This window comes from Xenopus laevis, chromosome 7L (assembly GCF_017654675.1).
Source record: "Xenopus laevis strain J_2021 chromosome 7L, Xenopus_laevis_v10.1, whole genome shotgun sequence".
Lineage (NCBI taxonomy): Eukaryota > Metazoa > Chordata > Amphibia > Anura > Pipidae > Xenopus > Xenopus laevis.
The window spans coordinates 87,398,918-87,423,093 of record NC_054383.1 but is presented as its reverse complement, the minus strand read 5'-3'; the positions used below and the strand labels follow the sequence as shown (position 1 = coordinate 87,423,093).

The 24,176-nt window shown below is 37.4% G+C and overlaps 1 long non-coding RNA gene across 1 annotated transcript in view; it reads left to right on the top strand.

Moving 5' to 3' along the window:
• Positions 1–23,675, top strand: part of LOC121395556 — a 41,024-nt gene extending 17,349 nt beyond the window's left edge. The window contains exons 2-3 of the long non-coding RNA XR_005962548.1: positions 5,559–5,779; positions 22,960–23,675. This is a non-coding gene — a long non-coding RNA (uncharacterized LOC121395556). The remainder of the gene's footprint in view (positions 1–5,558; positions 5,780–22,959) is intronic.
• The last annotated feature ends 501 nt before the right edge of the window (positions 23,676–24,176 follow it).

Here is a 24,176-nt window from a genome sequence, read left to right as displayed (position 1 = left end):
TATAAAGCTGTATGTGAACAGATGTGGTACACTGGGTGGGAGCCTAGGAGAAAACAGATTTTTTTTCTTTTTCATTGGATAAATGCCTTGTGGCTATATAGTTAACCCTTTAACCTATTCATGACCCAGCACATGCTTAATAATTGTCATTATAACCATATGTGACATATAAGAAGCACACAACAGCCCTAAGGCGACCTTGTGTCAGTTTTGCCACAAATAGTATCTCTTGAGGCTTTAGGAATTTGTGCAAAATTGCTATTAAATTAGAGTCTTTTTAAACTTTCAGTCCATGACATGATGCTGCTAATTAGTTCAGTTAGCTGTAGAAATGAAGCAGTAAAATGCCAGATATAGATCCACGGATAACTGCAATGCATGCAGGTGTGTGCCTGCCATAGAAGGGACGGGTGGGCGTCTGTAACATGCAGAGTAGTGCTGCATCTTTAAACACATGTACAGCGGATGAGTGTGCAGCAAAGAGCGGGGTGTGAAATTTATATGGCTCCAGAAGTAAACTGGATATTTTGCAGGGCAGTGTATAGCAGAGTGAATCTATAATCTGCACAGTCTAATGTTCGTTATGTGTGTAGAATACATCTTTAGTTACATCTTTATGAAAATACACTTAAAGGGATGGTTTGCCTTTAAGGTAACTCTTAGTATGTATAGAATGGTTAAGCAACTTTTTCAACTTTGTTTTTATAATTTCTTAATTATTTGCCCCTTTTTGTCTTTTGACAATTTCCAGCTTTCATCTTTCGATTCAGGATCTCTCCTATTTAAATATCAGTCTTGATTAAATCAGTGTATGGTTGCTAGGGTAATTGGAACCATAGCAACCAAATTGCTCAAATTCCAAACTGGAGAGCTGCTCAATAAAAAGCTGAATAACTCAAAAACCACAAATAATGCAAAATGAAAACCAATTTCAAATTGTCTCAGACAACATTACATAACGCAAAGGTGAACCCTTTAAAGGTATACTGTCATGGGAAAACATGTTTTTTTCCAAAATGCATCAGTTAATAGTGCTGCTCCAGTGGACTTCTGCACTGAAATCCATATTTCAAAACTGCAAACAGATTTTTTTTTTATATTCAATTTTTAGATCTGACATAGGGCTAAACATATTGTCAGTTACCCAGGTGCGCCCAGTCATGTGACTTGTGCTCTGAGAAACTTTCGTCACTCTTTACTGCTGCATTGCAAGTTGCAGTGATATCAAAACCCTCCCTTCTCCCTTCCTGCAGCCCATCAGCAGAACAATGGGAAGGTAACCAGTTAACAGTTCCCTAACACAAGATAACAGCTGCCTGTTAGATATACTGTAAGAACAGCACTTAGTAGAAAAATCCAGGTCCCTATTGGACACATTCAGTTACATTGAGTAGGAGAAACAACAGCCTGCCCGAAAGCAGTTCCATCCTGAAGTGCTGGCTCTTTCTGAAAGCACATGATCAGGCAAAATGACCTGAGATGGCTGCCTACACACCAATATTACAACTAAAAAAATACACTTGTTGGGTTAGGAATTACATCTTAAATAGTAAAGTGAATTATTTGCAGTGTAATTTAGAAATAAGAACTACACCATAAAAATCATGACAGAATCGCTTTAATGAATAAGAAAGGTGGTTACAAGTCATCCATATTTTAAATTTACAGAACCCCCAAATCCCAGTGAGTGGGATAAGTTGAATAATAGCATGGCCTGTTAATAATCAAGATGGAATAAAGTCCTCACATTTTTTTAAAAAAAAAAATAAGGTTGATTTAATGGTGAATCACTTAGCAACAACATAGTTAAATATAGTTATATAGTAAGTGAAGCTGTTAAAAGTACAAATCTACATCATGTTCTGGACTGGCTTGAGGCAAACACAAATAAAAAAAAACAACACACTGAGAAATTCTTCAAGTCTTGATCTCTCTGCATTGATTGCTGGCAGACTATGTACGGTTACCTGCTTATACATACTGTATTTTCCCTTACCTCGTGGTATGACCTGGAATTCCTTCAAGGTAACACATTTACTATTTACCAAGACATTAACTGGAGCACTATGTCTGATCCTGCCTTAGGGGTCAGCAAACAAATGAAGTTATTTTTGCATACCGTGTTGGCAAACTGACAGATGGGCAAGGCTGGTGGACCGGTGGAGACTTTACTTATCTTTTTTTAAACATTTATTCATTTTTTTAGATTTATTTGATAAAATAGTAACATTTGATATGACCCAAACTCCATTTAGTTTCTCTGGATTTTTTTTGGATAGGCACCTTGAAAAGAGGGAAGTCCTGAAACAGAATCTACAGTGTTGGCACTATTGTACATCATGGATTCTATAATGCTTAGCACTTAAAGTGATTCTTTCATGGTTTTTTAGGTTTCGTTTTTTATTTTTAAATTACACTGTTTAAATCGCAAATAATTCACTCTACCATGTAAAATTTAATTCCTAATCCAATAAGTGTATTTTTTTTCAAGTTGTAATATTGTAGTAGGCAGCCATCTCAGGTCATTTTGCCTGGTCATGTGCTTTCAGAAAGAGCCAGTGCTGCACTATAGAACTGCTTTCTGACAGGCTATTGTTTCTCAATTTCTCAAAGTAACTGAAGGAGTCGCAGTTAGTGATGGGCGAATTTATTCGCCAGGCGCGAATTCGCGGCGAATTTGCGCGTTTCGCCGCCAGCGAATAAATTCGCAAATCGTCCGCGAAAATTCGCGTCAAAAAATTCGCCGGCGTCAAAATTTTTTTTTCGAAAAACGGACGCCGGCGCCAAAAACGGGCGCCGGCGTCGAAAAAACGGGCGCCGGCGTCAAAAACGGGCGCCGGCGTCAAAAACGAGACGCCGGCGCCGTTTCGCGAATTTTTCGCCGTTTCGCGAATTTCGCGCGAAATTCGCGAATTTTTCGGCGAAGCGAAACGGTGCAAATTCGCCCATCACTAGTCGCAGTGGTACATGCATTTTTACTATTGAGTGCTGTTCTCATATCTATCAGAGAGCTGTTATCTTGTGTTAGGGAGCTGCCAGCTGGTAACTGGTTACCTTCCCATTGTTCTGCTTATGGGCTGCAGGGGGGGGATGGGAGAGGCTGATATCACTCCAACTTGCAGTACAGCAGTAAAGAGTGAGTCACATGACTGGAGGCACCTGGGAAACTGACAATATTGCTAAACCCATGTCAGATTTCAAAATTAAATATAAAAAATCAGTTTGCTCTTTTGGATTTCAGTGCAGAAGTCTGCTGGAGCAGGAGTTGTCGCCCATGGGTAAGAGAGTCAGAGTGTTGCTTGTGGTCCTCAGGTCTCCAGTTGGACATTGGACATTGGACACTCCCCAATATTGCAAGAGACAACCTATATTTTTTGGAGCTGAGAGAAATCCTTTCTGATTATAAATCCTTCCTGATAATATAGTTCTCTTGACTACAGGACAGGGATCTCCTTCCTCTTGTCTTTATGTCACTGTTATTTTAATGAAACTGTACTTTGTATTTCCTATATACATAGTTTTGCAGAACAGCACAGTGAACATAAGTAGCTACAGTATATATATATATATATATATATATATATATATATATATATATATATATATATATATATATATATATATATATATACACACAAAATGCAGGGATTGACAGCACTCCGAGGAAATACATCAAGTCAATAGTTCCAATGAAAGTGGAGATTTATTGGTGATCCAACATTTCGGCTTGCACAGGAGCCTTCGTCAGAGTGCTGTCAATCCCTGCATTCCATTCTGTTTGATTATATATATATATTTATACAAATACAAGAGGTCCTCTGCATTCAACCCATTTTCAATATATTTAAGACAGACACATTTTTTGCATAAGAATTCTATTGCTTTATTATACATTTTACAAAGGGACTAAGTTTTACCTGCAACTTACTAGCTGCTTTCAAAGTAAAACTCCCAAACTTGGCTGCCCTTTTATTAGACACCAGTGGGATCACCTGACTATAGCTGGGAATGGTGGGAGCTACAACATGGAGCTGGTCACTGCTCCTGTATAACTATAACAAACAAGGGAAAGTTGTGCTCACCACTAATTTTTAAAGCCATTAGGTGGGATGCAATGAGGCTGTGACCACAAAATACATATAGACAAATACAAGAGTCCTCTGCACTCAACCTATTAACAATATATTTAAGACAGAGACATTTTGTGCATACTGCTACTGAAAAATGCCTTACCCTTTAAACAAAACAGGGATTTTTGTCCATATATTGCAATATATTTAAGCTGGCCAACTACGTCAAAGTCATCCCATATCTGGCTAGTCCTATGCTCAATTTTCATCTGATTCATTAAGAATTATATTGCTTCATTATACATTTTACAAAGGGACTAAGTTAGTATATAAGTTAGGATATAATCACTGCCTATGACTAAGTGTTTGTAACACAAAACGCGTAAGGCAGTGGACACAATAAACTATTTCACTTTGATTCAACTGCCAGGTGGAAGATTGCCTTTATTGAGTGCCGGCTCCAAAGAATTTTCAGTTAAATCATCACTGTCATTTATTTATATAGCACCAGCAAGTAACAACATGCTCATTAATAATTCATCATTTTCATTTACAGTATAACAAACAAGGATTACTGAATATCAATAGGATCAGAGGGCCCTGCTTGCAAGAATTTACAATCTCTTATATATTTAATTTGTTTCACTGCATTGTTGTATCCTGCTTCTTCTGTGTGGCACGGGCCTGCCGAAAAACCCTGGCATTTTTTTTAAAAAACAATATAGTCATAATCATAATAAGTAATAACATTAAAGGTTTTATCAATAAAAGATGCCAATGCAAGAGTCCTGACAACCAAGATGTTGTAGTGGTTATCTATTGTGCAGCATGTTTGAATTCTATAATTCTATGAAATCAATAGCTCCCTCTGCAGGAAAATCTTCATATTTGTAGGGATCGCTCTCAAAGTGGTGATTTTGCTTGAAACCTTGATTGCTTGATTATACAATCTATACTAAATATTGAATACATATAAACATATATCCGACAGAATAAGAAAGCCGGGCAAATCAAATTTTAAAAGTTTTACATAGTAACTTTGTGTGATCCATGTTTTTTCTATAATGCTGTACTAAAAAATCCATATTGTGAAACAGATCAATTTTTAAAACTAACCTATTCATGTAATTGTTGTCTCTTTAAAGTCATCTTTTTGTTTGTGTTTGCTTATATACTCAATCGTTATTTATTTATTTATTTATTTCATGCCGGTTGTTTTAACATTCTAGCACACCAATGTGTATTAAATATAGTTAGATATAGATATAGATTTTCGGTTTATATCATATCTGTTTGCTAAAATGCTACCAAAAGATCGGAGCCCTGTTTTTCCTCAAGCTTTGGTCTAATTGGTTAACCTTTAATAGGCAATGCTGTGGAAATCAGGCATTATTGTATTTGTGATGACAGCACAAATGGGTGAGGCAGGAAACAAAGACATTAAACAAGGTAAAGTTTCATCAATCTTGGCTATGTCCTTCCCAACAGCTTCTTTTTTTCTGTCTAAAGCCATTTGGCCTCCTGAGGTCACAGAAGATACAGAACTAATAGTGGAACGCAAAGCCACATGGAACCAACGGAAGGGCAGAAAGGGACCTGTCAAAGAAGAATGGAGCCAAGGGAACAAAAGAAAAAAAGCTTGCTAAAACCTAAATTCCCATGGTCCACAGTTCCTAATAGGGCCAGGACATTTATAGATCCTATCTGATGTAAGTCAAACCTCTTTGAGCCTGTGAAGCAGGTTAAAAAGTATCCTTATACGCTTTCTTTTTAGTTCATTTGCATGGTGAAAGGTTAAAGAACACCTGCTGGCATGTTCTTAGAATGCTGCCATCTCTGGATGCATACAATTACCAACTTACTCCGTTATTTGGTCTGCAAATCAGCCAATATTTGGTCTTACATGGTTATCTTAGTTGTCCTTTTTGTCTTAATACTGTAAAGGGTTTTAATGATGTAAATGCACAAAGATGAAGTAAAACTTTTACCATAACACTCCTAAACACATAAACACAGGTATAATCACTTAGCTCCACTGAGAGAAGAAGAGCAGGATGGGAGATAATCCTAAAACATGAAAGCAGCATTTTTGGGCCAACAGTTGTTCTAGGTTCTGGCACGTATGTGGAAGCTGTATCTTAAGTGCAGAAAATGGAACTGGGCAATGAAGTGGATATGCTTATCTCAGCCTGCAAAGAAAACCCTGCAGGCTTAGAGCAGTGGAGCAAACGCTCTGTGTGCCCTCAGTCTTAGGCTCATTTACAATCACAGAGCATAATGCAGAGTGCAATTTGTGATCACAAACCACTATTGGCAGAATGTAATAAAAGTCAGTAACGGAAAAAATATTCGCAATGCAAATAGTTATGCCTGTGTGCAAACAAATTTGCCTTTTATGCGAATTTAATATAGCTTTTGCGAATCCGGAAACTGTTTAGCAATCACTTCAGGGGAAGAAGGTTTGCAAATGTTATCGTTTCGGGTTAGGCGTAGTGAATGTAATAAAACTTCTTACTGAAAAAGTTGTTCCAAAAGATTACGACACCTTCAAGCACGTCTTAAAGGTGGGCAATGCGCAATTAAAATTTGCAATGCGCAATTAAGATTCGCAATGCAATAACAGTTTAAGGAAGAGTATTACATTGCGAAATGATAATTTTTATTCTTAATTGTGCAAATTATTCTGCTCTATGTGACTTTTATTGCATTAGCCCATATATTTATTAGCCAAAATGCAGAGTTTTCTGCAGAATTTCATCATAAATAGCATAAAAGTGGACTCATGCTAAGTTGTATCCCCTGCCACATTCATGTGATGCACCAATCCATGCATTATTTAGCATGCGTATTTTGCAACTCACGTGCAAGTGGTATCAAAGTGATCTGGTGTGCCACTGCACACAATGTTAATAAGTGCAAAGCATTCAATTCACTTGGCACAAATGAGTAAAGGCTATTGCTGCAACCTGCTGGTGGAACCCTGGAACTACTGCCCCATACAAGCTGGAGGTAACTCCAGGGTTCATTTGCCTCAATGCGTGTAATTCATCAGAGCAGCCTGGGTGGGTGCATTGGTGGTAGATGCAAGTGGCTAGGGCAAGTACAATTATAAATGATATGCTTGAATATGCATCTATTTAGTGATCTGCATTATGGGCAGGGATTAGTGACATAACTACACGACTGCAGCCTACACCAGAAGTATACCTGCAAATGTCCAGAGGCACAAGCTCGGTGTGTGGTTGGCCATGAAGGGGTAGGTGGGTAGTTGGGCTTGGGCCCTGGAGGAGCTAGCAGATCCCACCCCTGCTCACTCGTACACCAGAAGCAGAGATAGTAAATGAGACTTTCTTTGTTGCTCCCATACAAACCTTGAAAACTAAGGGGTGGCAAATGTTAGAAATTGTTTTTAAGCTATACAAAAATAATACACATTCGTTTATTGAAGAAGTTAGAATAAGTTATAGTATTATAGTTAACAAAAATTATAATTATATGATTGATTCTGCTGCTTTACCATCCATGTCTTTTTAATGGATTACAATGGATTAATTAATAATTAAGTAATGGATCCTTCAAAAAGTCATTTGCATGACTTTATATTTGATCAGTAATTATTATATCTTACATTTCATCTCTGCTATGCCCTACTATTAATTACTATTATTAATTAACTTCCTACCTCCTCTTTCTGTGTGAAAACTCTCCCTAGATTTTAATCTTTAAACAAATAATTAATTATCCCCCTGAAGCACAAAGACCGTTTTAACCAAATACTACATTTAGAGGTGATTTATCAACATTCGAATTCTAATTTTGCCATGATTAGATTTGTATTGCAAAATAAACTCACAAATTCAAATTAAATTTTCAGAAACTCAACTGTCTGGTATTCATTAAACATCAAAAACATCGAAAAACTTGAATGTAAAATGTCGGCATCTCTTAGCTTGTGAGTTAATATAGAAAGCAATGGGAGTTGTCCTTGGCAAAATTCATGCAAAGTATTCTCTAGTAACACCACATTCATTATCTTGAACATACTTATCAAAAAGGAACTTATAGAAGGACCCACCAGACAACTGTAAGATGACCACAATTTACCCCTTAAAGAGATACTGTCCCAGAAAAACATGTTTTTTTCCAAAATGCATCAGTTAGTACTGCTTTTTCCAGTAGACTTCTACAGTGAAATATGTTTTTTAAAAGTGCTTAATACTTAATTTTTAAATTTGTCATGGGGCTAGACATGATGTCCATTTCCTAGGTGTCCCCAACCATGTGATTGTACTCTGATAAACTTCAGTAACTGATATAGTTGCATTTTCACATCTATAATTATGAGATATGTGACCAGAGAGATTTGAGAATAGGGCATTCTGCTTTAAACTTGGAGGACAGTAGATTTAAGAATGAAACTAAGAGCTGATAGATTTGTTTTTTTTGAAGGACCCAAACTTTTTGCACAAAGCACAGGCAGGCAGAATGTTACAGTCAGTTCTGTGTCCTCCCATAAATGGTTAAGTGCTGCTTGTTTTACATTAAGTTTTGTGATCCTACCCTACTGCAGGGCTCTGTGCATGGCCCAAATCTTAAAGGCCAAAATGTACGAAGATTTTCTTGGCTGGTAACCTCATCAAAGAAGTGGATTCTATTGTGTATGCCTAGCTTTAATGGAAAATAAATCTTAGAGTTTTAAGGATCACTAGCTTAAACTTGGTATCAGGGAAAAGATTATTACAATGTTGTTAAACTGCAAAAAAGTAGAATTTACTCAGGCATATTTTATTTTATATATATATGGGTTTATGGAGATTTAACATAAATTAAGGAGGATGTTTATTGGCCATAGCTATAGTTAGTGGGAGCTTTATTTACAGAATAGTCTGACTGAAACAGTCACTTGACACTCAGATAATAGAGAAATAATACGAGCACATCTTGCAATCATTTTTAAGGTCTTCTTTACATGCAGTAAGCTCTGATCTTTCATCCTTCTCTACAAATAGTCCAATTATTCGACAGTGGACCTGGGCAGCCGCCACATAAAGAAAGAAATTGGATATCTTTGTGAAATACTGTTACATTTCACACTGCAGTGATTTCTTTAGTATGTAAAAAAAATCTCTGCGAAATGCGTAGTCAAATGGAAATAACATGACTTGTGCCTGAATCTCTTCAATCTCTTGGCTTCAATTTTCTCTTGTGACAATTTACAGCTTCTTTTAATGCTTTGGCAGTCTGCGGTACTAAGCATCCAGTCCCTTCCCTGCTGGGGCACATCCGAAAAGAACTCCATCAAATAATTATCTTTCCTTTTTATTTATTCTCTGTCTTTTCACTTGATCTGCATCACCATAAAAAAAAATATTCCAGTCGCTTCCTCTTAACGCACAGCCTACTGTGATAGTAAAGTGTATTTATACACAGCATTTAATCCTCTCTGTGCCATTCAATCAGAATGATTCCTTTATCGAAAGGGTTTTGCTTCTCTGTCCTCCTTGAAGCATGTTATGCTTGTAAATGCTTCTTTCTCTATTTAGAAGAGTCATTTGTGCCTGGGGAATATTAAACATTGTATTTAAAGATCTCCAGGGGACTAAAGATTTAATGTAATGCTTAACCCTATCTATCTATCTATCTATCTATCTATCTATCTATCTATCTATCTATCTATCTATCTATTATCAATCTATCCATCTATCTATCTATCTATCTATCTATCTATCTATCTATCTATCTATCTATCTATCTATAAGCACATTAATGAGATGCAATACAATATGCAAAATCATATAAAAATGCAACTAAATATGAAGTGACTGAGCCTTTTATGATATTTTATGATATTAAAATCATCTTAGTGTAACACCGGCCTTACACTGGCTGATATAAGCTGCTAACTTGTCTATTCCAGGCTGAATTAGCAGCAAAATGTTCCATGTATTGGATGTTTCCAATGACTGAAAAATCATCCCGACTGAAAAATCATCAGGTTATAGAATCCCATCAGATAGGGATCACATTGGCCATGTATTTCTTCATCTTAAGTATTTCCAATTATTGCAATATGCAAAACTGTTTAAAAATGTAGTCTAGACGATTACCATTCAAGTCAATTGAGAAAGCAATTCCAAAGAGTTGGAATTTACACAGGCAACATAATATAGGGAACTGCCCATGAGCAACTGCCCTGAAGCCTTCTATCAGTTAGTCAAAGCGAATATTCATGTTCGGTCTGTAATTGGTAGGATTTAAACTTTAAACATTCAAACAATTTGCGTATTGCAAAAATTTGAAATACTTGGATATTAGGATGAAGGTGTAAGTCCTGCAGAATCACTACCATCGACTAACATAAAAGTAATTCATGGAAAAAATTGCATGTGGTGGTGGCCTAAAACTTTTAGGTGGCCTGGATTTTCTAGCGTAATGGATGTGAAATTCCCTTACCTTGCACTCACAAAGTTTGTTAATCAAATCAACGCATGTCTCCTTGTGGAGCATCTAAGACAGGGATCCCCGACCAATGCTTATTTTTGAATTCCAGGCTTGGAGGCAAGTTTTGGTTGTATAAAAACCAGGTGCACTGCCAAACAGAGCCTCCTGTAGGCTGCCAGTCAACATGGGGGCTACCAAACAGCCAATTACATCCCATATTTTGCACCCATAGGAACTTTTTGCATGATTGTGTTTCTCTCCAACTTATTTTTACATTTAAATGTGGCTCACGGGCAAAAAAGGTTGGAGACCCCTGATCTAGGAAGACTCTTTGAGTGTGTTAACCATGTCATTTAATTTTCCTGCAGAGCACTGAAAGCAAACATTTTATAGGTTGCCATGGGTTACTGCCCAGGTGCAAATTTTCTCTGAGAGTGACATTCATGCACAGTGTGCACCATGGGGCTGTAGAAGTGGATATAATTGCTACTGCAGTAAGGAAAATAGTCAAAATATATTTCTTAAAGGGATTCATGGTTTACTTTTTATTTCTAAATTACACTGCTTACATTGCAAGTAATTCCCTCTACCTATTTTATTCTTGAACCAATATATGTATTTTCTTAGCTGTAATATTGATGAGGCAGCTATCTCAGTGCATTGTGCCTGATCTGAGCTTTGAGAAGGAGCCAGCACTTCAGGATAGAACTGCTTGGAGACAGCTATTGTTTCTCCCCTTCCCATTGTATTATACCTAGACCTAGTGGTAGACATGAGAATAGCACCCAAGCACTAAAAATCAGGGGGTTTCATTGGTATATATATCGTATATAGAACTAAGACAGATAAATGAGATTTGATTTGCTGGAGGGCTTCCTCTGACAGTTAAAGAAAGTTTTTACAATTTAAATACAAAAAAACCCCAAACAAATAAAAACATGTTCTGCTCCATTTACTGTGACTTTACCTTGGCAGCCTGCCATATGACCATGCCAAGTCTGCTAACAATAATGCAATCGCACCAAAAAAAGATTTCATTAAAATAATGACAATTTTTGCATGGGCAAACAAAGAAAAAACATAACCTGCCAATTATTTCTTTCCTGGAAATAGTAAAACATCTTCTTTGAAGGAAAAATCCTTTTTTATTGCAGTGTTTGTGCTGTCCTCTCTGGAGTCTTTTACCAGCATGTATGTATTATCTTAATAAAATGCTGCCCAATATGGATTGTACAAGCTTCTCACTGAATTAGTTTTATTATGATGTAGATGGTGATATTACTAATTTGTAATTAGTCTTACTTTTTTTATATTTTCAATATTTTTTATATTTTACATTTTTTATAGTCTTCAATATGGAATTTTAACAGCTCTCGTTGCAAGGGTCCAGTTTAATCTAACAACTAGGCAGTGATTTGTAATGAGAGACTGGAATAAGAATAGACTAAAGTCTGAATAGAAATAGAAATATTAAAATGTAACAATAACAAAAATTTTGTAGTCAGGGTCAGTGACCACCATCTGAAAGCAGGAAAGAGGTTGAAGAAGTCATCAAATCATTTAAACAAACTATAAAGATTGAAGATCAATTGGAAATTTGTTAAGAATAGGACATTCTATGATAAAGTTAACTTAAAGGGGCTGTTCCCCTTTCAGTTAACTTTTAGTATAATGTAGAGAGTGATATTCTGAAGATTCTCATTTATCCATGTCATGGTATATCTGTAGAAATAAGTCAAATCAACTGGACTTGCTGTGTTTTTCATGAAGACGTTTCACCAGTCATCCAACTGGTTTTCTCAACCCTGCATTAAATTTAAAAAGAGACTGGAATATGAATAGCAGAGGGCCTGAAGAGAAAGATGAGTAATAAAGAGTAACAATAAATGTGTAGCCTTACAGAATATTTGCTTTTTAAGAAGGGATCAGAACCCCCATTTGAAATCTGGAAAGTTAGGAGAAAAGGGCAAATAATTCAAAAACTATACAAAATAAACAATAAAGACCCAATGAAAAGTTGCATTGCATTGGCCATTCTGTAATATAGAAAAAGTGAACTTAAAGGTGAACCAACCCTTTAAAAGTGAATTACTCCTTTAAACAGCGAACATTGCAAACTATTGAGAGAAAGATAGGTGAGAGAAAGAAAGGGAAGGAAAGGAAAGGAAGGAAGGAAGGGAACATTATTAAACGCTGGCAATTTTTATTTCAACAGGCAATGAAGGACTTAAAGGGAAACAGTGTGCAGAACTTGAGAATATGAATGCACCGAATCCTGCATAAAAGGATTCCCTTCTATAAGAGCCCGAACAGTACAACCTGCCAGTGTTGACTTATATCAGTTGAATGGTTTCTAGTGCAAATGCATTATTCTATTACGTGTGTCTATAAACTTGTTTATTACCTACATGTCATCTATCATTTAAGGGTTAAAATGGCCTTATTTTTGCTCAGAACTTTCCTGAACTGCAGAGAAAAACTGATCTGAGCCAACAGGACCAACTGAGTCCGACCAGTTAATGAGGTTCAGGTGTTTTTTGTCAATGGAGATACGCAGGCAATTTGCTTTAAATATCTTTTGCTCTTTCCTACTTGTTAAATGCGCACACTGCACAGTGAGGATGTTAAGCAAGTCAACAAATTGTCACACAGGAAAATCAATTCAAGTCATGCAAACAGAAAACTCAAATAGACCATCATGTCCCCTACAGCAGAATTTTGGCATTGCTTCCAGATACATGTTGACTAAATGGTACACCAGCTCTGAAAAAAGCACCTTCAGACAAAAAAAAATAACACAAGCGCAGCGTGTGACAGCTTGTCATGTTATGCCATAACACCGCTTAATTGACCCAAATTCACCCATTTATCAGCTTAGAAATCATTATGCTGGTGCTATTTCCAAGTGGGTGTCCAAATTGTTTCTCTATTCATTGGAAGCAAACAGTTAAATGCATTGTAGATTTGCAGCAAGACGGCAAAGAAACAGCCTCTAGAATTAATCTCCCAGGAAATATCTAAAAAAAATCTAAAGGCCCATATTTCAGCACAGCATTTAATAATTGCCTTGAGTTTTAAAAGTAAGGTAGTGTTTCTATGTAGTTATTTACTCTGCAGTAGAAAATATTCCCCCGAGAAGTAGAAAGGATAATGTAACTGATTATTCACACCTGCCCAGAGAACACAAGTAAACTGGTTTTGTTTTCTGCCAAAACCTGCGCTTTGGATTTAACCATTTTATGGCTTGTGACAAGGCTAATGGCAATGAAAGTAATCTCTTCTGCATTTGCTTCTGATTACCTCTGTTCTTTTGATTTATTATGCCCCATAAAAAAATGTAATACTGTTATTTGGTATGTAGCCATAAGGCATCTGTTTTCATACAATTCGCCTATTATTTCACATCATTGTAGCAGTGAAACCAGGCCTTGATATTGGTTACCACAGTGGGATGCATTGCTAAGATCTTACAAAACAGGTCTTCCTGCCTCTATTGTAGTAATGTTATTTTAAAGGAGACATATTATCTAAAAAGCAAGAATGTGCCAATGCACTGTCCTTTTTAAATATATAATTAATGTGTTTAAAAGTTTCAGAATGCTTTATTGATAATTTCTTCAAAAAGCCTACTAGTCCCACCGTCTGTTCCGATTCCTGGTGCCTCCTTTCCCAGGCTGTTCAGCGGCACTCAGCTCACTGCACTGTAGGATAGAAACTAATCAGCAACTGGGTGGACCTGATAGGGAACTGAAGCCTGTCTGCGCTTGCTTGAATGTAGGGTTGCAATTGGATATCCACCCTCCAACAGTGCTTCTGGCAGGGTACTGCTAGAATATGGCCACCCCTCATTTAAAACATTAAACAGGGATTATAGCAGATCTATAGGGAGCCCCAATAATGGGGCCATTTTGAAAGATAATGATCATTTTTACCCAGATTATAGTAGCCCCGAGCAACCAGTTAGCAGATGAAAAAAAAAGCATCTGATTGATAGCTTTGGTAGTGTGCAGCAGTAATCATAGCTGAAACATATAGGAAATATTTGCCTCCTAGGTAATAAAGTGCAAATTCATACAGAGAATATACAAACAGAGTGAAGAATCACATCAGTCCCAGCCATAGTGGAGCTTACAGTCTAAGGGGCAGATTCACTAACCGGCGAAAAGTTGTCAGCGACTGCTTAGCACCCATCGCTACACTTCGCCAGGCGAAAACTCGCTTGGACAACACTAATTCACTAAAATGCTGAGTTTTGTTGTGGGCGACTTTTCACTAGCCTTACTTCGACAAATGCAAACAAATTCAAAGCGAAGATGCCATAGCGTTCATTTCTGCCTAGCACAAATTCGCTCGAGGTCTTGCGCTCCGGTTAATTTGCATACTGCGGAAAGTTTAAAGTTGAATGGATGTCTTTATGTTATGTGTTGCAACAAAAACATTCCATTTCCACTGTTAATTACACAAGTCCAGGGAACCTTAATAAAGGCATTAGAGTTAATATAATGGCCTACACATGAGCCCACTGTATAGATAATGTTCCATATGTTAGAAAATGTATGGGGGAAACCGGCTACCCAAAAAAAAAAGACAACAGCGTCTATGGGCTGCTGTAAGATCCCATAGACAGCCACTATTTAAAGGGCTAGTGGAGGACTATTTTGGCCTCTGTGTACTTGGAACACCAGGGCCTATTTTGACTCCCAGTCCAGACCTGGATGAACATTCAAACTCTCTGTAGAAAGGGCAGTGTCTGGAATTGTACATTGGACTCCAGTCCTATCTAAAAATAAAGCCTCCTGTACAGTATTTACCTTTTAGGTTTCTTTTTGTTTCGTATAATGATTTTTATTGTATTCAAAAAAGGAGGAAAGGGGGGGGTACAGAAAGAAAGAAGGGGGGGGGGTGGGGGAAGCAAGCAAGGGGGGAAACAATAATATTAAAGAAAAATATCACCACTCAGGCATCATTTTTAAACAAAGCATTACATAAAGGTAATATAGGATCAATTACAGTCCCCTCAAATCTACACGGGTAGAAGGGGTAGAACATTGTAACAACATGCAATAATGCCCATTATACAGGATAAGGAGACCTCTAAAGTCGATCAATGTAATATGAGTTTAGGGGGTCAGAAGTTGCCTATAGTCTGCAGTGTCCCTGTATAAGTACCAACTCAGCCATGTATCCCTAAAGTTAGAATGTTGTTTTTCTGTGAATGTAGATAATTCCTCAAATTTTGCTAATTCATTAACCTTGCCTATCCATTCTGCCGGAGTTGGTGGCGTAGTGGATTTCTTTTAGGTTTCTTGTATCCATAAAAATTGAATGACTAGTGTAGAGCCTAAGTCATATTAACTGTTCATTGTCACATAGAGAGGAACTGTGGGTATGTTGGAAATTTTTTGAGGTGAGGCTTGTGTTCTTTAAAAACCCTAAAAAAACACCTGACTTAAAAAAATCTCACTTTCATAAATATGACATCTCCTACTCTTTTAATACTGTATGTGTAGTACTATAGAGTGATGGGGCCATTTAGATTCTTGTTTTATGTTAAATCAGCACTTGGCTTGGAATAAACAGACCACACAGTTTCTACTACAGATCCTTAAATATGGATTCAGCAGATATAGTTGCTAATCCACCACAACAACACTCACAACATCAAAGCAACAAGACCACAGGGAATGTAATGTGTGGTTAAGATTCTGCCCTGATGAGCAAGCATGGACATAGGGAACCCCAGAACTACCAACAGCCTGGGCATGGAGGTAATTACAAGATTTCCATAAAAGTTTGTGTCAAAACCTGCAACTGGCTTGCGCCAAGTGAATCAAATGCTAATTCTATTATTAATGCTGCACACGGGAAGTGACGTCATTTCAACATATATACAGGACTTGCTTCAAAACAAGTTTACATTTTTTCTAAGTCCCAAAAAATGCTGGCGTCTTTTACTTTTTTAAGGGTGATAGGGTGAAAAAGATCGTAAATTTTTTGGGGGTACCCTCCTTCCTCCCTACATATCCTAACATATGGCACCTAAACTATACAGTGGGCACATGTGTAGGGCAAAATAACAACTCTATTTTATTTTATGAAGCTTCCCAGGCTTGTGTAGTGTAATGTATTTGCTGCTACATATACGTCCATTGTACTTTAACTTGGCACCGTATGCAAATTAGGCATCGCTAGCGTAACTTCACTTTGCTTGATGAATAAACGCTAACGCAACCTTTCGCCTCCCTGAGCGCAACTTTGGATTTTAGTGAATTTGAGCAGCCCTGGTAAAACTACGCCTGGCGAAGTGTGGCGAAGTGTGGCGAAGCCGTCGCTAATTAAAAATTTTAAAACCTATTTCCTTCTCTCTGTAATAAAACCAACATGGGTTTTTTTCAGGTGCCTCTTGGTGGGGTTCCCTTTATGCCCAAAAGATTCTCTGTTCTGCCCCTGGCCATTCTCTAGATCACACCCCACAGCCTAATGCTGCTTGTATCTGAGATAATTTCAGGATTGTTCAAGGCATTTTCAATAGTTAAAGGCAAAGAAATAAAATCCCAAAATCCCTAAGCAACCCAGACCACACTGAGAATGTGCACAGTCTAGGTCTTGCAAAGATGTTTAAAGGAAAACTATACCCCACAACAATATAGGTCTCTATAAAAATATAATGCATAAAACAGCTCATATGTAAAACACTGCTTCATGTAAATAAACCATTTTCATAAAAATATACTTTTTAGTAGTATGTGCAATTGGGTAATCATAAATAGAAAATTGCCATTTTAAAAAATAAGGGCCACCACCTAGGATCGAATGATTCACTGTACACACAAACAAACCCACAAACAATACTTGTTAGGTCACATGAGCCAATTAACAGACAGAGTTCTGTCTTTTGCTTCAACACTTCTTCCTGTTACAGTTAGAGTTGTAGTATTTCTGGTCAGGTGATCTCTGAGGCAGCACACAGACCCTCATGCAATGGTGGCTCAAGGCAAGAGATGTAAAAGGACAAGATTTACTTAAATATATAGACCAGATTGGTAAGATTCTTTAATATGTCACTTAATGTGATATAAACTAGCTGTTGCTTAAGTGGTGGGGGTGTAGTTTTCCTTTAACAATGTTACAAGATGGTGACCCTTGTGGCCAATCATGAATCATTTGTTTGATTATGCTTGTGGTGCAGTACATGTTTATGTTTAGTATACAAAATACAGCATTTCTAGCCTAGCCTCTATTTTAGACTTTACTTCCCCTTTAACATCAATTTGTGTGCAAATTACCGGGCTGCAGGTGAAATGTTTACAGAAAGAAAACATCAGATCATACCTAAAACATTTAGACCATGCCCACATGGTTACAAATATGTCCCAAATACTGTAAACAATATTTCTCTCTAAAACAGCAAAAATCTTAATTGCAGGGTGGCCTAGTGCTTTAATACAAGGGCAATTGTGTGTGTGTGCATTTTGCTTAATCAGAAGCAAGTTGCGTTTTCAATTGTCAGTCAGGATTTTGATCTGCATTTATATGATGTTTGTGTGCAATGATGGGACGGACGAAGTAGTGACTGGCGCAACTATAAGGAAGTGCAAGGAGCATGTTCGGATGCAAGTAACTTTGATGAATACATTCAACCATCGTTTCCATGTAGTGTGACTGCATGTCTGCGTGTCTGTGTTTGTAAACAAGCCCTCTTGCCTTCTGTTTGGGAAAGATTTGCAGACATGACTATGAATTGATTTTTAATTTATATGTATGTGACACAGTGTAGAAAAAAAAATCTCGAGCATCCCTTCAATAACATTAATATCACACACATCCTTTTAAATATTTATGATTTAAGAAACTGAAACATTGATTAAAGAATGTGTTCTTTCTGCAGTTCTGTCAGCATGTCACTGTCCCAAACAGAACTAGCCCTTTAAGCCTGTGTGGTTTTTTATGTTTCTTCAGCTTAAGTGCAATTTCTGCACAGACACTGGTGCCAAAAGCCATCTTGCTGAGGGACCCAGTCACCCTGTAGCAATGCTGTGAGCTTTCCCTTAAAAAATATTTACTGGAACAGCTATTATAGTCACAGTGGGGAACCATCCATCTTGGTAAGGTACTTTTTCATGAGTAAAACGCTCATTAAAGAATCAGGCGACAAATAGGGAGCAGGTTTATGGCTCTTGAATGGTTGTTTCCATAGGAAAAGAACACAAGGTGCCAGCTGCCTATTTTGGCACAGAAAGACCTGCCTCTTGGAAACGGAATGGCATTAGCACTGCAAATGAGGCTGGCTATCTACAGCCATTGTTAAGTGGCATTGGTGCCCTAGGGCAATGATGTGAATGACTTGCTGAGCGGGCATGGGGCCATTGAAACAGATGGACAAGAACTCAGCCAGACAAGAGAATATGGATGTGCTTGAAATGCGTTTGTAAGGCAATGATTTCCCGATGGGACTGCCCAAATGGTTGGTTATCATGAACGCAAAGCAGGCACCTATAATTATATCCACTCACCGTGTACTAGTCTGAAAATGAACATGCCGAGCTGTGCCCATGTATTTAGGAACTTGTCCTCCTGAGAAAAAAAATCTGCATAACCGTTTAAGTGCTGAACTGAACTGAATAAATAAATAGTAGCAATGTGGCTTGAAGGAATCAGCCAGTTATTTTTGCAAATCTGGGGTTAATAATGGTTTCATTTCATTTCTCTTCAGGGTAACTAATTTGTAGATAGCTAAATGGGCAAATTAGCTATATGAAAAGGTAACATTCTATCTGTGTAAGTTGATTGTTGGATGGGCTGCTGTGGATCAGTAAGTGCTGTTCCATCTGCCCAGGTTTAAATTTGCCACTGTGGGTCACTTTGTTGCCTCCTCTATGCTGATATAAGAAATGACAAATAGTCGGGTTGAAAAGAAGACCAAAGTCTAAATTTTAAACCTCTTCAAATGAAACCCCTTCAATATATATATATATATATATATATATATATATATATATATATACAAACAGATTGGTGCACTCAGAATACTGAAAACTGCTTAGGTGCTGAACAATCAATCATAATATCAAGACAGCAAAAGTCCGCACTCATAGGTCTTCTGATAAAAAAAAATTCATTTATTCAAAGTTTCGACTCCTAAACGTGAGCCATCATTATGAGTGCGGACTTATGCTGTTTCGATATATATATATATATATATATATATATATATATATATATATATATACACATATACAAGAGGTCCTCTGCACTCAACCCACCATCAATATATTTAAGACAGCGACATTTTGTGCATACTGCTACTAAAAATTGCCTTACCCTTTAAACAACACAGGGATTGTTTGTCCATATATTGCAATATACTTAAGCTGGCCAACTACGTCAAAGTCATCCCATATCTGGCCAGTCCTATGCTCAATTTTCATCTGATTTATTAAGAATTCTATTGCTTCATTATACATTTTACAAAGGGACTAAGTTTTACTTGCAACTTACTAGCTGCTTTCAAAGTAAAACTCCCAAACTTGGCTGCCCTTTTATTAGACACCAGTGGGATCACCTGACTATAGATGGGAATGGTGGGAGCTACAACATGGAGCTTGTCACTGCTCCTGTAAAACTATATATATATATATATATATATATATATATATATATATATATATATCTATATAGATATATGTGGAAGGGCTGTGGCACACACTTACTGGAGTCGAGACCCAGGTGCTGGTCAGAATATATATATATATATATGAAAAATAAGCAAGCACCAAGGGTCTTATTGTGAAAAAATAAATATATTAGTTACATGGAAACAGAAACGTTGGTTATACATACCATGTAACTAATATATTTATTTTTTCACAATAAGACCCTTGGTGCTGGCTTATTTTTCATTGATATCTAACATATTTCCTTGCACAGGGGCAGCTATATATATATATATATATATATATATATATATATATATATATATATATATATATATATATATATATATATATATATATATATATATATAAATTTTAAGATGGCCATAGACATGCAGATTTTATTCTTTGTACGACGAACATTTGGATATTGATCTTCCTTTCAATGTAAAGATCAACAACTAACCATTCAGATTAAGTAACGTAGAAAAAGGAACAAATCAGACCATGTTTTGGCCATTAATCGACAGGCAGCAATTGTATGAAAGTTATGTTCAACAAATACAGTAGTAATGACCCATTGATATCATCAGAGGCAATACACGCAGAGATATTCTCATTAGCTGACAGAAATCTTCTAACCTGTCCGATCGACTACAACTACGACCGATCGCACTGGTATGAAAAATGTTGGGACTATTATTCTGAATCCACAGACCGTCCGAAAATCAAACAGACCTTTGTTTCATACGACTACAGTAGAACCCCATTTTACATTTTTCAGTGGACCAGAATAAAATGATGTAAAATCCAGGAAAATGTAAAATCAGGGAAATGTATAATACATAATATATAGGTGGGACCACAAAACAACAATGTAAAATTCAGGTTTCGCTGTATATATTTGCACCTATATACAGCTTTCCTGTCTCCCTCCCCCATATGTGTGTGTGTGTGTGTGTGTGTGGATCTCACCCTTAATTTTTTATATGTATTATCCCCTTCCAGGTCTCTGTCTCTGTTCTTTTCCCATTATCCACTGGCGTAACTACAGAGGATGCAGACTCCGCAGTTGCAGGGGGGGTCCGGGGAAAATGGGGGCCCAGACAGCAGGGTCTGTTTCCTCTATAGCATTGAAACCCCCCCCCCCCAGCTGCTTTCTATTTCCTTAGATTGGTGCACTCGTGCCTCAGCGGGGAAGGTTAATGCAGGAGCACCTATGTGCACTGGGCACTCCGAATATTTTTCTGGCGGGCAAGCCCGGTTGTTACGCCCCTGCCATTATCATTCAGTCTTCAATGTTAATCAAAATATCATAGAGTTCACATCTTCTATCATGCCCTTCCCTCTGGGTGCTCTAGTCTCTTACTGCCATCCAAATACATACTGTTAGGTTTATTGGCTACTTATTAAACTGATCCTAGATTTGAATGTGCTAGAAAAATTAGATTGTGAGCTTCAGAGAGTAATAAAACTAAGACAAAGGTTATGAAAAATGTGTTGACACCATATAAATGATGATATTAATAAAGGTTCGAGGACATGACCTGTTTTAGTCCAACATGAACTTTACTGATGTCTTAAAGGGGAGCTCAACCAAAAAACAGATTTTTGCAGGATGAAAATATCTAATTCTACTGTTCTATAGTTATTTGTATGTGTAGTTGCTATTGAAAGAGCTGATAAAAAATATATACATTTTATTGTAACCTGTGTGGTATAGACTGTAAACCATCTTTAAAGAGCCCAGTGTGAGCTAGGTCTGCATATTATGATACTTGCTGCTTGCACTATACACTATAGGTCTCATCTGAAAAACCGAATGCAGCATACAAAGTGAAGTGACTGCAATTGGATGTTTTTTAAACTTTGCACACTGTGTTCGGCTGGCTGCAAAACCACCTGCAACATGGCCTTTGGATCCATCAGCATAATCTAAAAGAGACGGGCCAGGGGAGGCACATAGGAGTCACTTTGATCCACTCCCTACCTGCCCCTATCTTGTGCAGAGTGCAGCAGGCAGAGGGGCCCAATTGCTCCCACAATGAGCACTAACGAAATACCTTCCAACATTTAAAAAAAAGGAAAGAGAGACAAAAAGATGTGGCACGTGTAGTGCAGCAACATTTTTTGACCACTCCCAATTTATGGTCACATCCCCTAAATACCATGTCCAATTTGCAAAATTTGGCAGGTTATGGAACATTTGAAGACATTTTTGGGGGTTTTAGGGTCATGTTTTAAGTGTTATTACAGTTGTGTTACTGAAGGTGAAATTGCCCTTTAAGCTGAAAGCTTCAGTTCTGCCAAGAGAGCTACTTATTAGTCATGTGTGGGCCGGCCCAAAGCCCTCTGGTCGGGCGGATTCGGGTCGACCTACGCACAATGGGGTATATTTATCGAAGAGTGAGGTTACAGATCGCCGCAGTCCTCTAGAATAAAATTCCGCCACTTTCCATTCATTTCTGTGGGATTTTTTTAAAAAAGAATTTATCAATGGGTGAAAGTGAAAGTTCAACTTTTGATAAATACGACTTTCAAAATCCCGTAGAAATGAATGGAGAGTGGCGGAATTTCACTCTAGCGGACTAAGGTTGATGTCTAACTTCACTCTTTGATAAATATACTCCAATGTCTTTATGCTGCTTTAATCGACCTGTAGATCATTACTGTTTATCTTAAATAGTTACAAATCTATCTAAGTACAGGTGCTGAGTGTTCTGGGCTCTCTGCCAAAAAGCCTCTTATTTAATAAAATTTCACAAACTTTATATGTTTTTCTGTTGTCTTTACAGGAGATCAAAGAGAAACTCTGGACTTTTCAGCAACAATCCGGGACTTCCGGCTAAGCTGTCAAAATCAGAATTGTCCAACAAAAAAAGGGACATTTGGGAGGTATGAAAGAGCAGGGCAGAAGAGGCATGTGCCTAGGGTGCAAAGGTAAGGGGGCTCCAGGCACATACCACTTCTGACACCTTCCCTTAGTTGGGATCATTGTGACCTCCCAACTGCAGGAGAAATTCATTGCGTTTGCTCTTCCATGCATGTACTCTTACCACCTGTTTTGTGGTTCTAAATGAAAATGTTGCATAAATCCAGTAACTAGTTTGTAACCAGAAACACTAATGACTGCTCATATTTAGTGACTTACGTAATTTCAACTCAAGAAGGGTAATTTCTGAATGCAGTCCAATGTTCAAAATGCAATTTTGGATGCAAATCGTCATCTCTCTCCCCGCTATTCCAAATTAATTGCTGCCGTACACAGAGTTGCACGCACCAAGATTGCTTCAGACATGTCAAAACCAAAACCTCATGTGCAAGTTGGGGATAATATTTCAGAACATTGGAATTACCACCTCTCAGGGAGATTATCTGGCTGAAGAGTTGCCCATCAACAAATGCAAGAGAAACATCTTAATGTATCAAAAAACAAATACTAGCCAAGCACCCATCATATAAAATGTATATGTATATATTACATTCAACACATATATCCTTTTATTCTGAGACTGAGCACTGTATTGCTAATGTGGTGCCGATATTAAAAAAGGGATCCCGTTCTCAATCTCAAAACTATAGGCCAATTTGTCTGACATCAGAGATAGGAAAGCTTTTTGAAGGGTTAATAAAGGATAAGATACTTCATAGCAAATCATAATACTATGAGTTGTGCTAGCATTGTTTTATGCGTAATAGATCTTGCCAGACTAAATTAATTTCTTTTTTGAGAAAGTGAGCAGGGACCTTGATTGTGGGATGGCAGTGGATGTGATCTACTTAGACTTTGCTAAAGCATTTGATACAGTGCCACACAGAAGGTTACTGGTTAAATTAAGGAATGTTGGCCTGGTACATAGCGTTTGTACCTGAATAGATAACTGGCTAAAAGATAGATTACAAAGAATGAAGGTAAATGTAACATTTTTAAGTGAGACAGTGTTGTTAGCAGCGTTCAGCGAGGCTTAGTACTTGGTCCTTTGCTTTTCAACTTGTTTATTAATGACCTGGA